The sequence below is a fragment of the Protomyctophum parallelum genome, assembly GCF_964188405.1.
Source record: "Protomyctophum parallelum genome assembly, chromosome: 17".
Taxonomy (NCBI): domain Eukaryota; kingdom Metazoa; phylum Chordata; class Actinopteri; order Myctophiformes; family Myctophidae; genus Protomyctophum; species Protomyctophum parallelum.
The window spans coordinates 23331160-23350573 of NC_139719.1; the positions used below are offsets into that span (position 1 = coordinate 23331160).

A 19414-nucleotide genomic window follows, 5' to 3' on the forward strand; every position below is an offset into this window, starting at 1 on the left:
ATACTCAATGAAACCCATGGATGGCAAGACCCAATATGCTATAAGTAAATAGTATTTACTTATAGTGGGTATTATATTTATAGCTGGATAGGGATTTATATCTGTGACTTGTTTTGTTTCAGTGCAAAGTGGGTTGATGAGAAAAAGAAAGAATATTGAAATGATTAATTATACGTGGTTAATCTGTCTTGTTTATTTGAATTGGAACGGAGGCACTGTTTATCACATGGCTAACATTAGGCACTAGGCTGGTTATAAAGCCTTCAAGTTGACACCACTCTAGTTTACAACTTGCGTCCAGTAGTGGAAAGGAGTGAGTGTCCCGAGCCTCTGGACTGTGAAACCTGAAGAGGCTGTATATTGACCATGGGTTCGTCCTGTCACTCTCCATGCCATCGCTTCATTCTTCTCAGCTGACATATTACTTAAACTGTATATAAGCACTTGGATTGAAACTTGCTTATAGCACTTTGCTGTAGCATTTATCATCAGTGTTGTTCTATAATCACACTGCGATCCCCCACTTATGTTTTATGTCAACTGTCCCTCTTGAGTGCATAACCCTTGGCCATAAATACCATCATCTTGACATCGCCCGATGTGGGTGGGCACAGCATGCTTGTCACACATGCTTCACAAATCAAGCCCACTGCACATGTATGCTGAACCATGGCCTTCAGTTCACTTTAACCCAGTTTTCATGCACATAGCAAATTTTGTAGTAGGCCAACACATTTAGTATACACACGTGCGCACTCATGCGCATACGCACGCACACACACACACAGTCATGAATTAGGATCAGTTCTCGTCTTTGCTCATGAGAACGACTCAGAATAGCAGACCTACAAGCTCACAACGCGTCGATGAAGTATGAACCGAGCTTCAGACGTCCTGTGGTGTTCCTGTGGTCTAGGACAATTATTCTAAAGATGAACAGTTGTGTGGCACTGAGTCCTAATTAACACAACATATGTTTATTTAGATCTCCAGATGGGGTGTGAACCGTGGCTATACAGGAGGCACCACCCATAGAGGCAGTGAAACCAGAGGGTGGCAGAAATAAGTGGAGAACGGGTGAACGGAGTGCCAGATAGTGGGAAAGAGAGAGGGGCAGAAAAGAGAAGGTAGCACTTAGTGCTCAGCGGATTTCGCACCCAATATCACATGAACTCTCTTGGAGAAGTGCAAATATATTTTATTCCACAGCAACCCTAGAAACAAACAAGCTGCCACTTCCTTCGTTTATAATTAGATGGTAATCAATGCTGGGTGGATTGCTGTCTTGTCCCCAGCGATAGTGGGGCAACACTACACCTGCAGCTGCACACTATGGCTGCAGGTTTCAGATGCTTCAGGAGCTGTCATCATTTTAAATTGGTTCTGACCATAGCTTGAAAAAGACTGTTTAAACGAGTATCGCTATGTGTGAGTGGTGTCCTCCATAATAGAAAAATGTGTGTGTGTGTGTGTGTGTGTGTGTGTGTGTGTGTGTGTGTGTGTGTGTGTGTGTGCGTGTGCGTGTGCGTGTGCGTGGATTACAATCATTTGGTTAATCTCTCTTTAATGATATTAGGGATGATGTATGAATCTTAATATCCTATTCTCAGTCGGTACAGTAGGTTATATAGCCTTGTTGCCCCGCAGCCAAAGCTTGCCCCGTTGACACGTTGTTTTGGTGTGAGCCCCAGACATTTGCCACTTTCGCTAAGAGCTTGTTTAAGAGGGGGTCGTGTTGTAATCATACAGCATGTAGTGGGACAGTGCACATTCTCTGCTTAGCCTATGAACCCACGTTAACCCCTATAAACACACGGGCCACAGGCGGCGGGCAGCACCTTCTTAAGCACGCACGCAGCACTGCCCTTACAATCTACGGCACTCAGACTCCAGGCGTGACCTTTCAGCCTGCCAATTAACGGACAGCTCTTCAACCTTAAATATTCCTTTAAATGAGATTTGGTGGTTAAAATCTCTATCTGTATCTTATATATTGATTTCAGCTACAGAATATCTAACCTAACCTACTGTAAATTTTCCATAGCGTCTTGTGGAATTAGGTTTTGTGCATTGCTTTACAAATCGTACGAATGTTTCAAGTGCGCTATAATTCTGCCTCTTTTTGACTTGATTCGTGTGCCGTTTAGAATGATCATTGGTCTACTTACAATTGACACTACACCTCACCTGTGGAGAAAAGTACATAGAGTACGCTTGGCTGGAACTTTGAGTCTTGTGTCTGGCAAAACGCCAAGACCTTTGGTTTTAGATAGCATGTCATAAACTGCTACTCCATCCCCAAGATAAATTAATTAAGATCCTATACCACTCATGCAAGGAAGATGATATTGATATTTGAGCGAGGGGGGGTATTTTGTTGAATAGAGGTGGTATAATTAGATCCCAGCTTAACTGGTATTAGATGGAAGGTTGTGCATACTCCAAATGCCCAGGAAATGAGGTGTGTATTCGTCCTGTTTATACCGCCCTTGCCTCCTGAAGCTAAGCTCTCACGTCCAAGACCAAGTGTGGATTCAGAATTTCACCTGCATGCCTGATCAATCCTTTAGCAGTGGGAACTGGGAACGTCACAGTGCATGAGCCCGGTTGTACAGAGTGCGGTTCCCTGCCACGGTGGTATAATACCCTTGACAGACTGACAAGCCTCAGCTGAACGATGCTGTATATTTCTGTTGGTGGCCTTTTGCTAGGGCAGACCCCTAACCCTATCCCACGACTGACTTTTCAAATCTCAGGCCTGTGGGACCATGGGAGGTCCGACTCCTGCACATGGACATGCCACACTGCCATCTTTATGTTCCTCAGACAGACTGCGCAGTGACTTGCTGTGACAGGACGCGGCAGCTGCACACTCCACTACATTCCTTTGGTCTACGCCATCGGTGCAGATCGATGTAACACCCCCCCCCCCCCCCCCCCACCCACCCAAAACACCACCAGTCTCTTCTTACAGACAGAGAGTGAGCAGACACACATGCAAACACACACACACACACTCACACACGTACGCAGGCATGCACGCACGCACGGGTCGCACGCACACACGCACGCACGCACGCACGCACGCACGCACACACACACACACACACACACACACACACACACACACGCACACCAGCATCCGACAAGACCCCCCACCGCGGTCGACATCCATTCGCCTTGCAAACTGATTGCATTAAGAAGTCATCACCCTTGTCAGATCCAGCCTGACCCTGCTGTACTAAATGTTACTGTCAGGGTCAAGTTTGGCAGTTGCTCACAATAGCACTAACTGTGATTACTGTTGCGGAATTTCATTACAAGCAAACAAGGAGCCTGAGAGTGACGGCAACATCTTAATCTAGATTGACTGCGAGCCCCATGCTGGGTCTGTGGTTGGACAGGACTTGAGCCACCCCTCCTCCCAAACAAAAAAATGGTGTGTGAAATCATGAATGGGTGGTCGTGTAGCTGTTGGCTGGTCGCCCAGAAGATGTTCTTGGCTTTGGGCCAAGCTTTGATAGCGTTCTGTGACAAGAAGTTCAACTTGACTTGTGCAGAAGTCAAACATTAGCTATTGGATGAAGATGGTCATCTAACTTAATTGGCCGTTTAGGGCTTATTAACCAACCACTTAAGCCATATTTAATACAGTACATCATTGTGCAATGACAATATCGGAAATATGTTATTTATTATGTTATTTTTTAAATGTGAGGTCGTTATTCATATACATTATGCAATGCATAAATACCTCTCATTACCCACCTGTCCGCCCACTCTTCCCAGTTGCAGAGACAATACTGCAAGAAAGGAACAAAATGCAATAATAATAAAATAGATGGTAGTAGTAATACAAGTAGAACAAAAACAAAAAGCATTGAAATGTGTTAAATAATAATTAGCATAATGTCATATAGCAATGATTAAACAGTAGCATACCTTTACAGATGTTATACAAAGAATTCGCACATGAGTTCATTCAGCAAAGTTCATTTCATATCTACCGGTAGGTTCATTTATAGCCTAGTTCATTTAGCCTTAATGAATTAATAATAATTGTATTAAGAAAAATTAAGAAAAAAAATAAAATAAAAGGAGAGATGAACGTGTGTGTGTGTGTGTGTGTGTGTGTGTGTGTGTGTGTGTGTGTGTGTGTGTGTGTGTGTGTGTGTGTGTGTGTGTGTGTGTGTGTGTTTTTGTGTGTGTGTGTGTGTGTGTGTGTGTGTGCGAGTGTGTGTGCGTGCGTGCGTGCGTGCGTGCGTGCGTGCGTGCGTGCGTGCGTGCGTGCGTGCGTGTCGCTCATCTCCGGTCCTCCGGATTACAAATATTTGTGTGAGGTATTGTGGAAGGGCCATGCAGTTATTTTAGACCAGAGTTTAACATAATTGCAGGAGATAATGCTTTATTCTGATTTTGTACTGTATAATGTAATTTTTGTTGTCTTGTGCTTTTGCGCGTTACTTACTATGTGTTCATCTCTCATTTGGACATACAATGAAAGTGTGTGGCATTTAAAAGAAATGTAAAAAATAGCTGAATAAACTGCCTTTTTATTATCAAAGTTTAAATGTAGTGTTCCTCCCCTCCAGTGCCCAGTCTTCAATGCCTTCCTTGATCTCCGTTCCCCTCGCTTCACCCAGGCCCCGAGAGTCTGCTGAGAAAAGCCTTGCGTGTGCATGTTAGTCACTTTAGCTTCTGTGTATTTCCGTGTATTTCAGTTCAGGTTCACGGCAAGTTCAAGACGGCTTCGATTAGTGAGCATAGGGGAAACAAGGTGGCTCTGTAAGCCCCCCCAAAAAAACCTCTGAAAGACATGATGCTAACTTTCATCTTTCTCACTCACTAAATGTCTGTTTTCTCTGTGATAGTAGGCAGTGGTTATGCAGCATCTGTTAATATAATAATAATAGCAGTATATTATTTCTTTCATGTGACAAGCTCAGAGGCAATGCATCATCACCACCGGATATATTACACCTGCCATTCTGGATGTCTGTAATACATAATTACGGGGCAATAAATCCCCTGTGGACGCGGTGTCAGGTGCTTCTATATGGATCTGTGTCTATTTGCCTCCAGACAAATGCTCTGTTAGCGTAATAATGATTCCTCGTGCAGCAGTTCAACACTTCCGGACACTTCACATGGTTTCTCCGTCATCACCCATGTTTCCCCACGTTGACATCCATGAAATGACAACTGGGGTTAACCACAAGACCAGGCGAAAGCGGCAGAATTATCGCCCATTGCATTGGATTTGGCAAACTGCTCTCTCCGTAAATGCATTTCAGAGAAGATATAGGGTTTGGTTACATTACAGCCGGTTTCACGCTGTCAAGGCAGCCACTCTGGCACCCTGACACCCACCCCATCCATGCTAACCCCACTTGGCATCCTGACCATGCCACTGTCCACCTCCAAGGCTGACACCTCAGGCCACCAGCAGCCGGCAGTATTTTAATCCCTGGCCAGGAAGGATGACTGTTGGAAGATGGCAATGGTGGAACAATTACTCATGTTATTTTACTTAAGTAAAAGTAATACTGCAATATATATATATATATATATATATATAATATATATATAATATATAATATATATAATATATATATATATATATATATATATATATATATATACACTCAAGTAAAGTACAAATAGCTCAAAATTGTACCTTAGTAAATGTACTTTCCACCACTGGAAGATGGTAAGGATTCAGGGAGCCCGTTTTACATGGGCTCAAGAAGGTAAGAGCAGAGATTAGATCCTATAATCCTTCCAGTGTTTCCTATCGGCCCTGCCAACTGCCTATACAGACAGGACAGGACAGGGCTGGCAGTCACCTGACAGACTTGACCACACTTTTTTGACTTGAGAGCCAAAAACAATCACACTCTGTGAACTGATTGGTGCAGGCTGCTGAACAACACCAAATTCTGATGGTCAAATGTGGAAGACAAGTGCTACCGAGCGCTCAATGTTAAACCCCCAGCTGCACGGGGTTTCCTCGTGCTAAATGCATGGGGCTGTCTGCAGTTCCAGCTCTGACCACTACGTCTCGGCGGTTTCAACGTTGGCCAGCCATTCTGGGGGCTTGACTGAGCTACCACCCGGACACTAGAAACACTGTGGATTAACATTCCATGAACGTGCAATTTTGACACTACAATTTTTCTTTACATCACCATGTTCGCACAGGTCTGCTCTCCGATTTAATCCAAAGATCTAAGCTGCATGTGTGATGTATAGGCTACATTTTGAGTTAAGACCATTAATATCAACCCATGTCCCTGCACTGTAGCAATTAGTACAGCTGGTGAATGGCCTGTCAGTCATTGCAAAGTAACTAAGTACATTTACTGAAGTACTATACAAGACAAGTGCTTACAAGTTACAATGCACAGTACCATTTTGAGGTACTTTTAATTTACTTTCCATTTTGTTACTTCTACTCCACTACAATTACAGCATTTGACAGCTTTAGTTGCTTGTTACTTTTCAGATTGTATTAGGTAATACAAAGTATACAGTAGCCACATACAGTCAGTCTACAATGTGACTTAATTGTTATGAGCTTGTAGATCTGCTATTTTGTGAAATCGCCACCCGTCTACACTTACATATAAAGTCAAAGAGTACTCTGTTGGGACCTTCACTGCATTTGTACTATTTATACTGCAATGTTTTTGGCTTGCAGCGACCCCACATTGTTGCTATACAATATTTTCTAGTTAATCTTTTTATTAAATAGTTGATATTGTTATTGATAGACACAAGTGAAGATTGGCAGGAAAGAGTGAGAAAGAGACAGGGGGAGACATGCAGCAAAGGTCGTCATGAATGGGACTCGAACACGCAACACGCTGTCAGGCCAGAGCCTATATGATTGATTAGACTGAATATAGTTTATTTTATTGCCATTTTGCTAGAAGTTGTGCTCTAAGGCTATTTTGGTTGGTCGGTCCATCACTTTACCCCTGAACAAGATATTTCAAAAACGACTGCACTGTCATGCGATTTGCTGTGCCCGGTCATGGTCCCTAGACCCCTGCTGATATTGGTTCCTTACATATAATACACATCAAAAGAGTTTACCATAAATATTAAACATATACAATATGCCCACCCCCAATTCTGAGACTAATTATAATTATATTTGTATTATTATTATTATTATTATTTTTTTTTAAGATATTTTTTTGCGGCTTACGCCTTTTATTGTTTTTTTGAAGGGACAGACAGTAGGCTGACAGGAAACGGGAGAGAGATGGGGGAAGACATGCAGTAAAGGCCGTGTCGGGCTCGGGAGTCGAACCCGCGGCACACTGCGACTGGATTACCAGTCGGGTGCCCAGACGGTTACGCCACCGCCTGGGCCATTATTTTCATTTTCAAACCCACCACTAAGATCAAAGGGCTCTGGATGCTAATTGTCCATTGGTTCAAACCTGTTTGCTCCTGTTGGATGTAAAGAGCAGCATGGGCTCTACAATTTCTTCGTTCCACATTTGAAAGAACATAGTCCTCCTACAAGGTTCAGAATTAAACACACGCAAGCCACGCACGCACACTCGCTGGCTCACTCACTCGCTCACTCACTCGCTAGCTCACTCACTCACTCGCTGGCTCACTCACTCACTCACTCACTCACTCACTCTGTATAATGGTCTGCTAGCTGGTGCTGGCGGGGCTGATTTTACAATCACTGTAATAAAGCAGGAATTGATTGAATGATTGACAGCTGCAGGCATGTGTAATGAATGACCTGAGACACAGATTTATACAAAAACACACAGTGATGGACAGTGTTCGATCTGGCTATGTGAGGCCATGGAGAGTGTAGCATGGTTACAGCCACAAGGAACTAACTAGGTGTGTTTGTGTGTGCGACGTGCGTGCGTGCGTGCGTGTATGCACAAATGTATGTTTTCATAGGCCTTACAGTATATTCAAGCCCAGTGGCCCTGTTTTTTTTTAAAGGCATATTAGGTAGAATCCCAGATCTGTGTGTACACCCCAGCACCCCCCCCCCTCCCCTCTCTGACAGGTATCAAAGTGATTGCTGTCCTTGATACATTCAATTATTAAAGAGTTTGACACTTTTATGGCCCATTAAATCAACTCAGTGCACATTTTCCTTTGAAGTTCAAAGGGATCAATTAAGAGCTCCTGCCAAGCCCCCCCCCCCCCCCCCCCAAGAATTAGGTAACTTTTTTTAATGGTACAAGATACCGGGGTTGTGGCTCTTACAGAGCGGGAACTCTGGGGGGAGGGAGGGGTAAAATGCTTTATGTATGCTATTTTGACTCATATGTGACTTGAAAATTTTATAAAGAAACCTTGACTTTTTTTTAAGGCTTGAATTAGGCTTGAATGTAGCATATAATGCCTTTAACTTGCTGGCATTTTGTGTGCAGCTTAAGTGGCAGTTGACAGAGGGTCTGCTCGGGAGGTGCAGGTGGGGTGGTGCAAGTACAAGAAGTTGATGGGGTAGAAGGAAGGTGGTGGAGGGACTCAGGGAAGGCTAGAATGTGGCATTGACGGACTGGGTCAGATTCAGATCAGACACGCTGAGCAGGACACGGTGGCTTAAAGCGGCATTCCAGCTGACAACGGCTTGCCAACCAGAGGTCTTGCCCGCTCCCAGCCGTCTGATTCATCTGGCCCTATCAGTCCCTTCGCTCTCCGTATCAATCACTAGTAATCATGTATTTTTAGCGGGATGTGGCTCCTTTGCCTTCGACTTGCCACCCGCCCCCCTCTGGCCACCTCTGCCTCAGAGCCCCTGACTAATGAGTGTCAATCTGGGGGGCTCTGGCACTTTTGGTGCAGACACCTCCCCTGACAAACGCAGGGCTCCAGTCAACACGCATCACGACCAGGCTCGCCAGTCAAACCTGACAGCCGTGCCATGCTCGCCCAATCTGCCTCCGTCACTCACCATGCCTTCCAAAGTTTGTTCATAAAAAAGCCTCCATATCTTATTCCTCCTTTCCCTCAGACGTTTTGTCCTTCCCCTGCCGATTGTAATGGCTTAGAAACAGATAAAACGTACCGAGCTATATACTTCACCAGCACCTGACAAAGAAAGAGCCACCATGGTTCAAAACGTCTTATTTCTGCTTACAAAAAAAGTTGTTCGTTGTGTGGGTTCTATCCTTAAACTTTGTTCTGCTTTTAACCCAGTCAGCACCCACTGTCATTTTAGCCCTTCATCACTGGCTTAGAAACAGTCATCTGTGTCAATCATCACAGGCAGTACTGATCGATGTCCTGTGTAGACTGTCTGCTGTACAGTAGCTGTTACTGTTGTAGCTTTACTGGTTGTATTGATAACGTCAATCAGTGTCCGGGGTAAGGGTTCGGTCACCAATTGCCCCTTTTCGTCATACTCGTCAAGTTTTTACTTCATGTAGTCAGCACAGTTTGAACTTTTGACAACTGTTTCTGTCCATAGGTGCTGACAACAATGTAGGCATGAGCCGTAGTGAATCTGCATGTGAGTGTGTTTACTGTTTATATGAGCCTCTTTGATCTCTATGGTTATGTGTATGAGTCTTGGCGTGCGTGCGTGGCGTGCGTGTATCCCTTGTGTTCCTGCGATTCTTGGGACGGCGACGTATTCTAGTAACCAGAAGGTCGTCACAAATCTATTCTGGCCGCGCGCTGCGACAGCCGGCCAGCAACAGTAGCGGAGGGAAGGAATGCTGTCCGTCCTGGGCCGGGGTAATCGCTGATCCTGCTGGTGGAAGTAAGAGACCGAGGCTCTCCTGTTTCAGCGATAGCAGCAAGCAGAAGAGAGAGAGAGAGAGAGAGAGAGAGAGAGAGAGGGGAGACAGGAGACAGGAAGAGGGGCAGGGCAAAGGTATTTGGGTTTGGTGCCAGTCGAGCCAGGGCTCTGGCATGCCGAAATTCCGGGAGATCAACACCGCGGTGTTTCCTTTCACGATGAACTCCCCCCAGTGCCTTTCACTCACCCCCCCCCCCCCCCCCATTCTCTTACACCCCCTGCCCTCCAGTCCCCTCCAATACGTTCAACACAGTTTAAAAAACGCAACAAAATAACAAAAACGACAAGCCCATCATTTAAGCCTGAGAGTTACACATACATTTAGAGTTGTGCGTAGGTGTCGTGCACTGAAAATAGCTGATCTACAAGGTCACAAACCTGTCACAGTTCACTAAGGAAGGTCCATTCGTGTGATCTTCAATTGCAAGTATGATCCATGTCAAATGGATATGCATCATTGCCATCATTGTTAGTGAGCTGGTGATCTGTGTATCTCTCAGTATGAGTGAAACATCTGGGGGTCTTTCCTTCACATTCGTTTTTCAGAAAGAGAGGAGAGCCACATTTGACATCATTCTCTGTACCGCTTTGACAAGCCATATTGGGAAAGATTGTTCTAGTCCACTGAAAACCTGGAGCTTTTAAACCAGGATCCAAAATGTTCTGATTTAACAAGAAGTCTCAGAAGTCTATTGCCTGTGGGGGATATGTATTTTTTTTTTAATTGAAAAGTCGAGCTATTCGACCATCCGTCTCTTGCCTAAAGCACAGACATATATCCCAGTGCAGTCTGCCAGTGGGGTGTTGTTAGAGAACAGTGCCTCTTCGGCAAAGAGAAAATAAATGATTGGTTTGATATTGATACGTCAGGCAATGATTCTCCCTTCAACTGAGACTGTTGAAGGGCAACGTGGAAATAAATTCCTTTTAGTATGTACTGTAGCTATCAAAAGAGACACCATATTTGTGGTAGCATTTTCAATTGACATATTTATGTTAAAGCTACAAGTGTACTTCATGTGGCTGGCATTTTGGCTCTTTATTGTTACCAAGTGATTTTACAGGCACTGATCCCAAAACAGCTCCATTTATTCTGCACTGTCTTGTGCACTGTCTTGTGCTCTGACAGGCTAATCTAATGCATACTAGTGTTAGTGTACATTATGAGTGAGAAAGGAAATGGCCAAGACTTAATTCTTAAATACAGTGCAGGGGAAAAACCCTGCTCATAAAGACATGGAAAGTAAGCCTTTCACATGGGATGGGTGAATTTCTTATACTTAGTTCTACTCCATCTTTTGGTAGATATGCAACAGAGTAAGTAAGTAAGGGACTGTATATTGCACAGGTGAACATGATAGCTGCAATAGCCATCACATCTACACTGACCTTTGCCCAGTTGGGAATGGGTGAATGTGCTGCAGCTATGGCATTCTTCTACCATTTTCAAGGGCCAGGAAACAGGTGAAGGTGGGAGAACATGGTCAGCTCCCACCAGGTGTGTATTTGCATGACTCATTTGAAGATGGAATTTGAACACCAGCTTTCTGCCGTTTGAGATGGGGGATGCTACAGCATCCTATTGCATGTTAAAGGAAATAAATGTGTGTGTGTGTGTGTGTGTGTGTGTGTGTGTGTGTGTGTGTGTGTGTGTGTGTGTGTGTGTGTGTGTGTGTGTGTGTGTGTGTGTGTGTGTGTGTGTGTGTGTGTGTGTGTGTGTGATGCTCAATTTGAGGCGGACTGTGTGCTTAGATTAGTCCAAAACTGTTACTTTAGGATTAAAATAAAAAAGACAAAAGTAGTAGATCTACCATCTACTTTTGTGTGATGCTATAGTATGATCCAGAGTAGGGCATTCATTTATTTACAAATAAAAAACACAAAAAGTTCAAATAGGGAGATAAGAGGTTTCTGCCCCGACAGCAACGATATGTGGCGTAGTGGTGGCCCGTCTGTCGGCTCAGGTTAGCCTGACACTGAGTGGCTATAGGCCTGGGGGCCGTGAGGGCCCCGCGGGCCAGGCTTTCTCTCTCATCAGTAGCATTAGGTCCCAGCATGTGATGCCTGCCGACCTCCGGCAGAGCTGTGACCGGTGGCCAGTGCTGTGGCCGTCTGTGACGCGGCTCGCCCAGGTCTTGGGCTCACTTCCTGCCACAAGCGGCCCTCACACATGCTCCTGCTATCGAGCGGCAGACCAGCCGGGGCGAAGATGACACTTTGGGTAATTTGCGTCGGGGCCTCGTCGAGGACACCCTGTTAAAATGTCCTGTCTTTTCGAGTCACGGTTCCACCGAGCCGACGGACGTGATGTGAGAGAGGTGGAGGGAGCGCGGGCGGGAAAACGGTTTCAAGCAAAAACTTTTCTCTGCTTTGAGAAAGAAACGTCTTTGAATGTTACCAACCGACAAACGCCAATATGTTAAGACCATGCAATGGAGGCAATATCGTGGACATTTCCACATTCCTAAATTACTGCCGCCAAAGAGAAAACATGGTGCAACTGCACTATACAACAACTTTATGTTTACTTCCGTGGCCGGTTAAGACTGAAGTTAGGGTTAGAGTTAGGGTTAGATTTCAAGTTAGGGTTAGTGTTAGTAGTCGGACAACGCACCAAATGCAACGTCGGACAATGGCTGACAACAATGTCAATATGTAGGAACTGTCCGTACTGGCTGCATTGCATGGTCTTGTCTTGATAAGGGCTGATGACGGAGATGAAATCATCTGATAACATCCGAAACCGCTAAAGAAATGACCATGAAAGAAATTTCCATGTAGTCCCATACGTGCAAAATATGTATTGTTCCAAGACATATTGTATATATGAACCAGCACGTTTTGTGTTGGTGTCTCTAGGCTATGGCTGCCTCCCTGTTGTGTGCACTTGTGTCATGGTCAACAGCAGCAGCGGGTGCACCTGCGGAAGAACAACAGGGGGGCCGCTAGGAAGTGACCCCTGCCATGGAAAACAACAATGAAAAAAGCCAGGGTTCTGGAGCCTTGAAAATATGAAGTGACAAAGGGTGGCCTTTGTGTGGGAATTGACATGGCACAGGGCTGACACTGTGCACCCTCTAGGGGTTAACCTTCCAGTCAGGATCAAATGCTAAAACTAGGTCAATGGGAAGAGAGAGTGGGAGAGACAGACAGACAGACAGAGAAAGGGGGGGGGGGATACCTTAACAATAAATAAATGACTATTCATATCATAGATAGAAATAGATTGTACAGTCAAATGGTCTATAAACTATGAGAAAATGCTACACTCTTCGCCATCTATCATTTCTACGACAGTCTGACATAACCAAAAGATAAAGTTGACTCGACTGTCATATTAGATATGCTGGGACATCATTAGGTACACATACTGATGCTGGTAATCTGTTTATAGAGCAGTGTTGACCTGTGCTGCTCTACCCAGATGGTATCAGTGGTTGCTACCGCTTCCCCCCACCACACCACTAACAGTGGCCAGCTGGGTCTGACCATGGCAAAACAATGGCTCAAACGTGTGTGTGTGTGTGTGTGTGTGTGTGTGTGTGTGTGTGTGTGTGTGTGTGTGTGTGTGTGTGTGTGTGTGTGTGTGTGTGTGTGTGTGTGTGTGTGTGTGTGAGTGTGTGTGTGTGTGTGTGTGTGTGTGTGTGTGTGTGTGTGTGTGTGTGTGTGTGTGTGGGGGGGGGGGGGGGGGGGGGGGTTGGAGGATCGAGGGGGGCACACAACCTTACAACCTTATCATAGAGAAGTCGAGGCAGATGGCAGCCCACCCTAGGGCCTGCATGGTTCTACTCAAAGTTTCCTTGCCATTGTTGCCAAATGCTTGCTCACAATGTTCTTTAGGTGTCTTGAGACAACTTGAATCAGCAATAGAATCAAATTGAATTGAGTTGAATTGTAAGACTGCAGGGACACTGTGGTTCTGTCCTATATGCTCACCATGGATAATCCAAAGGTCATTACAATAGAGGGTATTCGCATGCACAACACTTCAGTGGCAAAGTGAATGGCAAAGTGAGTTTAATGTCGTTTAGTGCAATCAGACAGGACTTTTCTGTTTGGATGTGTGGGCTGTCAAGGCCAGAAAGTAGTTGTTTGCCACTCAGTAGGCGTTCCCGCATAACTTCCGGGTATGATGATGATGTCACGCGCATACCCTTGACAAAAATCGCCCAGGCCGTAGCGTAACGGTCTGGGCACCGGACTGGTAATCCAGTCGCAGTGTGCCGCGGGTTCGACTCCCGGACCCGACACGGCCTTTACTGCATGTCATCCCCCCATCTCCTGTCAGCCTACTGTCTGTACCTTCAAAAATCAATAAAAAGGCGTAAGCCGCAAAAAAATATCTTAAAAAAAAAAAAAAAAAAAAAGAAATCAACAAGGGGAGTGTTGTGACTTGCGAGAGATAATACACTACACAAGTATTATTATTTATATACCGTGTTACTTTTTCTCCCCAATTTCGTCGCTATGCCAATGAATTCCTCCCCACACACGTGTATTGTCACTGCTGTTGTATCCTACTGTCTCACCTGCCAGTGAGGAGCCCCCACCGGGAGGACGTAGCGTCTTCGTCATAATGACCCTGTTGACAGGTGCCGCCCCAGCCTGTATGAGTACACATATAGTAAAAAATATATCCCGCTCGTCTTCCCTTCCCCGTCCAAACACGGGCCAATTGTGTTCATATAGAGTAGACACTCGACAAAGCCAGATCCACGGCGGCGGATTTGAACCCTAGATACAAAAATGAAAGGACTGCATGGACGCCAGGGCTGCGCCATGACGATCATTCGTGGCAAATCTTGCACCAGAAGTTTGAAGAAATACTGTACATGGCAGTGGATGGAGGCGACTGGACCAGCTCTTGAACAAACACTATTTATGAATGATTGCGACCTTTAAGAAGACATATCACAGGTTGTTTTCTAATCACTTGCTATTCGTTGTGGTCAGTACATAGTTCTTTTTAAGCATCTAAACAGCGGCAAGTTTCGTTTCTATCTCGGGGGTATAGCGAAAGAGTCTCAGAAATAGTCTCAGAAATAGTATTTTTATTTCACTGACGATTTCCTGGCCTAAAACAAGGGTGATGCATGTCCAAACATCATGTGCTTAGAAAGGAGAATAGCATCGTTTATTCTTCCTGAGACCCCTCTTCAGTCTGTCATTCTTGTGCCGTAACTGTCCTGTAAAGTGTTTTGTCATGGGATAACGCAGGGTCTCCGTATGAGGTGAACAACGGGAAAAGAGTGGCATTCCGACACACTGACATTCCGACTACGTGGCTTCCGTTAGGGCGATGCATCGGAATCGCAAGCAGTGGACTCTGTCTTCCCCTCCAGAGGATAGCAGGGGTCTGGCTGGTCCAATCGAGCTGACCCCCACCCCTACCCTACCACTTGCCTTTGGCTCTTGTTTGTCGCGACCTGACCCTTCCATTTAATTAATTAAAATTAGCATCCGTCCCCGTGGCACTGACTTGTTACGTCAGATGGAATCATCTTTTGTATCAGCGGGGGGGGGGCCCTGGGGCCGTGGGCCCTAACGAGGCCCAAGATCCTAATTAGACGGTGAAGGAGGAGGAGGAGGAGGAGGGGACGAGGTGGGATCTTGGGGGGCAATGAGGAGGATCAGGAGGAGGAGAGAGTCTGGGCAGGGGGACAGAGAGAGAGAGAGAGAGAGTCCTGCTGGGCTGGGTGGAGCCCTGGGGGGACTTGGGTATTTATACACCCAGCACTTCCACACAATATCATAGAGAGAGGAGAAGGAGGAAAATAAGTTTATCTTGTGCTGCCTTTGTGTGTCCCTTTATTCTACCTGTCTCTCAGCCAGTATGGCTGTCAGACACTCTCTGAAATGTATCATTAGACTAAACCAACAAGGTTGTTTTCCGTCTGGACTGAGATCAACCCAGGATTATACTGTGTAGACTGAAGCTTTATGTAACATTACATCCCTATTTTACTTTCCTCTGAAGTTGGACACAGGTCATTCCACTACAAAGCTCCATCTGACTGGAACAATCTTCCTCTTTCACTCAGATCTATTACCTCTCTTGGCCACTTCAGGAAGGACTTCCCTGTATTCACATCTCGAAACAACCTGTATATGCTTTTAATACTGCTTACGTTTATTTCTAACTTTGGTCATGGTGCTGTTTTCTCCATTCTTTGGGGTGGGAGATGGTGAGCAAGCTAACTGTACGTGTGTGTATTGTGTATTTGTATTGTATGTAATGTATTATGTTTTACTTATGTTAATACCCCCTCTAAAATGAGATGCTGTATCATCTCAATAAATTCTGACCAGATTTGGTCAGAACTTCCAAATTTGGTCAGAACTTGCAATCACAGCTCAACTGTCTCAATTATCTCAAGGAATAAATGTCCTTTCTCTTTTATCCTTTCCTCTTTATCTACTTAAATGTAGTGTGTGTGTGTGTGTGTGTGTGTGTGTGTGTGTGTGTGTGTGTGTGTGTGTGTGTGTGTGTGTGTGTGTGTGTGTAATGCACAATCTATGTAAAGCGCCTTGGATAAAGGCGCTATATAAATGCACCATTTACCATTTATAGCCTATAGGGGCTACTGTACTAGCAGGACTTGTTTGGCTGTAAAGGGAAATATAGGAATTGGTATTTTTTTCTCTTCAAAGGTATTTGGCCAATCTAGAGGTCACAGCAGAGGTCAAATCTACGTAAGTGTAAGTGTAGTGTGTAGAAGTAAGTTTGAGGTCAAGAAGACTGTATTGTACTGGACTGTACTGTAGACTGTACTTGTGGAGCTCTGCAGTACCTCTGTAAAATCTGTTATTTAATTATATTAGCAGTAAGGACCCCTTGGGGTGCTTTAATGGCCTTTTTCCTTTGCCATGTACCAAAATAGAAAAAGGTGTTTATGCAGTATTTTTTACTTTCATGAGAATAATAGCTAATATTTATCTTTTCTTGGTAACCACCAGCAAACAGCTGCTAAAGTGTGTTCGTTTCGGTTGTGCTATACATGCAATTTAACATTTAGAAGTATAAATTTAGATCAGTGATTAGAGTGTTGACTGGCACTTCACAAAGGATATCTTTCCAGTAGAGCTACACACCGGACTGCATCCAGAGTGTTGGAAGGACTGTGTGGACGGGATCCTACACTGGTTGATATATCTACTGTATGCAGTCCACAGACTGTAGCCATTGGCAATTCAGAGTAGGGATGTCCCGATACACTTTTATCGTTCCCAATCCGATCCCGATACCACAATTTCTGTGTTAGCCGATAACGATACCAAATACAGATACTAGAGAATAATATTTATAATAATACAAAAAGAAAAAATATCTTATTTTGAAGTCCACCGACCGGGAATAGTGTTTATAGCTATCTAGCTATATATCTCGTGTTATGTTTATAGCAGACTCCTCACTCAAATGTGCACTTGCAGTTTGGGCAACTCCAAAGCAAACTCCACATTTTATTTACCTGCTACCCTTACCCCTGTGTCGGATCTGTGGTTAGACTGCCATATTTGCCGATACCAATATGAACCGATATGACCAAATAATTAAGGGCCGATCCGATACTATTCCGATACCGATACAATATCGGGACATCTCTAATTCAGAGAGTTTACAAATGGAACCAAGTGGACATAGGGTAAATTTCTAACTCTCAGAGTTAAATAAGCACCCAGGATTTTACACTGTAGTGTCGATGGACAACAATGCCCACAGAGTGGCCTCAGCACAGTTATTTTAACCACTTGAGATTTTATTTTAAATTTTTTACTAGATTTCTGACCCTTCATATGTCACTTTGTTCAGTTTGTTGCCTAGTGCCTTGAATAAAAGGCCCTATAAAAACAACGGCAACCGAAAACAAAGAACAAAACAAACTAGAAATGCACTCTCTTGAGATGCCAACTTGCACCTTGCACTCAAGTAGGCCATACATGGCTTACTTGTGTGCAAGCACAGCGCGCCATGAGGTGCGCTCACAACTCCTAGTGTCCTAGAGCTACTAACTAATGTCTAATTCTAATACAACTGCTGTTCTAAATCCTTTAGACCCGTTATTGTCTCCACCAGGCCAAAGGCATGGGGAGAGAGTATGTTTTGCCCTCCGTGTGTGTGTCCGTGTGTCCGTCCGTCTGTTACCAGCTAATCTCCGGCCAGAACGGCCTGTTATATAGGGCTACAACGATTCATTGATTCATCGTAATCGAATCGATTATTATTGACATATTATTTAATATATTACATATATTAGTTGTAAACTAATTTAGTAATCGATTAATCGAATCGGCAACTAATCACTATTTTTTTTGCAATTTATCATAGGTGATTTCCATGCACTTAAACCAGTTTTTCCAGTATTAAGTGTAAGTAAAGTAAAGTGAGCCATCTCTCTTCCCTTACAATCTGATACAGTAGCGACTGCAAAGCAAAATATGACACATAACGATTATAATATCAAGAACAATATTTATTTTTAAATGACCTATGTATTTGAGTTCAGAAGAGTTCCTTCTAGACTGACACATGTGTAGCTATTCTTTAATCAAATGTCTGCAGTCAGAATAAGCCTAAAGACACCATGAGTTGGCTGTTGCTTTAATTCATTTTAATTTAGTTTGTCTTTTATTTGAATAACAGCCTAATCATAGCTAAATAAGTGTCATAATCCGATTAATCGTTTAAATAATCGGCAGATGAATCGATTATGAAAATAATCGTTAGTTGCAGCCCTAGTATTGTCACATTTTAACATGGGGTATTGTCACATTTTAACATGGGGTATTGCCACATTTTAACATGGGGTATTGCCACATTTTAACATGGTGTATTGCCACATTTTAACATGGGGTATTGTCACATTTTAACATGGGGTATTGCCACATTCTAACATGGGATATTGTCACATTTTAACATGGGGTATTGTCACATTTTAACATGGGGTATTGCCACATTTTAACATGGGGTATTGCCACATTTTAACATGGGGGTATTGCCACATTTTAACATGGGGTATTGTCCCATTTTAACATGGGGTATTTATAGCGCCACCAGGTGGCCGACGTTTGAAAAACTTTTTTTTATATATTACTCATCCAGATTCTGTCCCAAAATCCCGCAAATCGTTACACACTATCTCTATAGTCATGTGTTTGGATCTGTCCGATATTTCATATTCCATCCTAATTGGCTAACATTGACTTTCAAAGTTTGCAGAATTGGCCTCTTTTGAAAAAAAAACCTCAAATCATGAACGCAGTGTGCAATTTACGTAAAGTCTTTCACAGACTTTCCTACTGGGCTGAGGAATATATCCAACCATTTTCACATTGGCCTGTTATAGCACCATGCCACCAAAAGATGGATTTGTGCAAAACACATTTTTGGAACAAAATGCCTCAAGTCATCCAATTGCCATCCAAGGCATAAGAAGAAATGGCACCCTTTTCACATTGGCCTATTATAGCGCCATCAGGAGGCCACAACCTGACCTGCCCTAGTGTAGACCTGTGCCCTGAGGTGCACTTTATCTGAAATACATAAATCTGCCTTTATTGATTGTAAATAGGAAAGAGTCCCGTTCACTCGTCATGAACGGGACTCGAACACTGAAAGCGTGG

General features: G+C 44.1%; 1 long non-coding RNA gene across 1 annotated transcript in view; it reads left to right on the forward strand.

Annotated features, from left to right (window-relative positions):
- LOC310874519 overlaps positions 1-19414 on the forward strand; it is a 71731-nt gene that overhangs the window by 2925 nt on the left and 49392 nt on the right. The gene's annotated exons all lie outside the window — the stretch shown is intronic.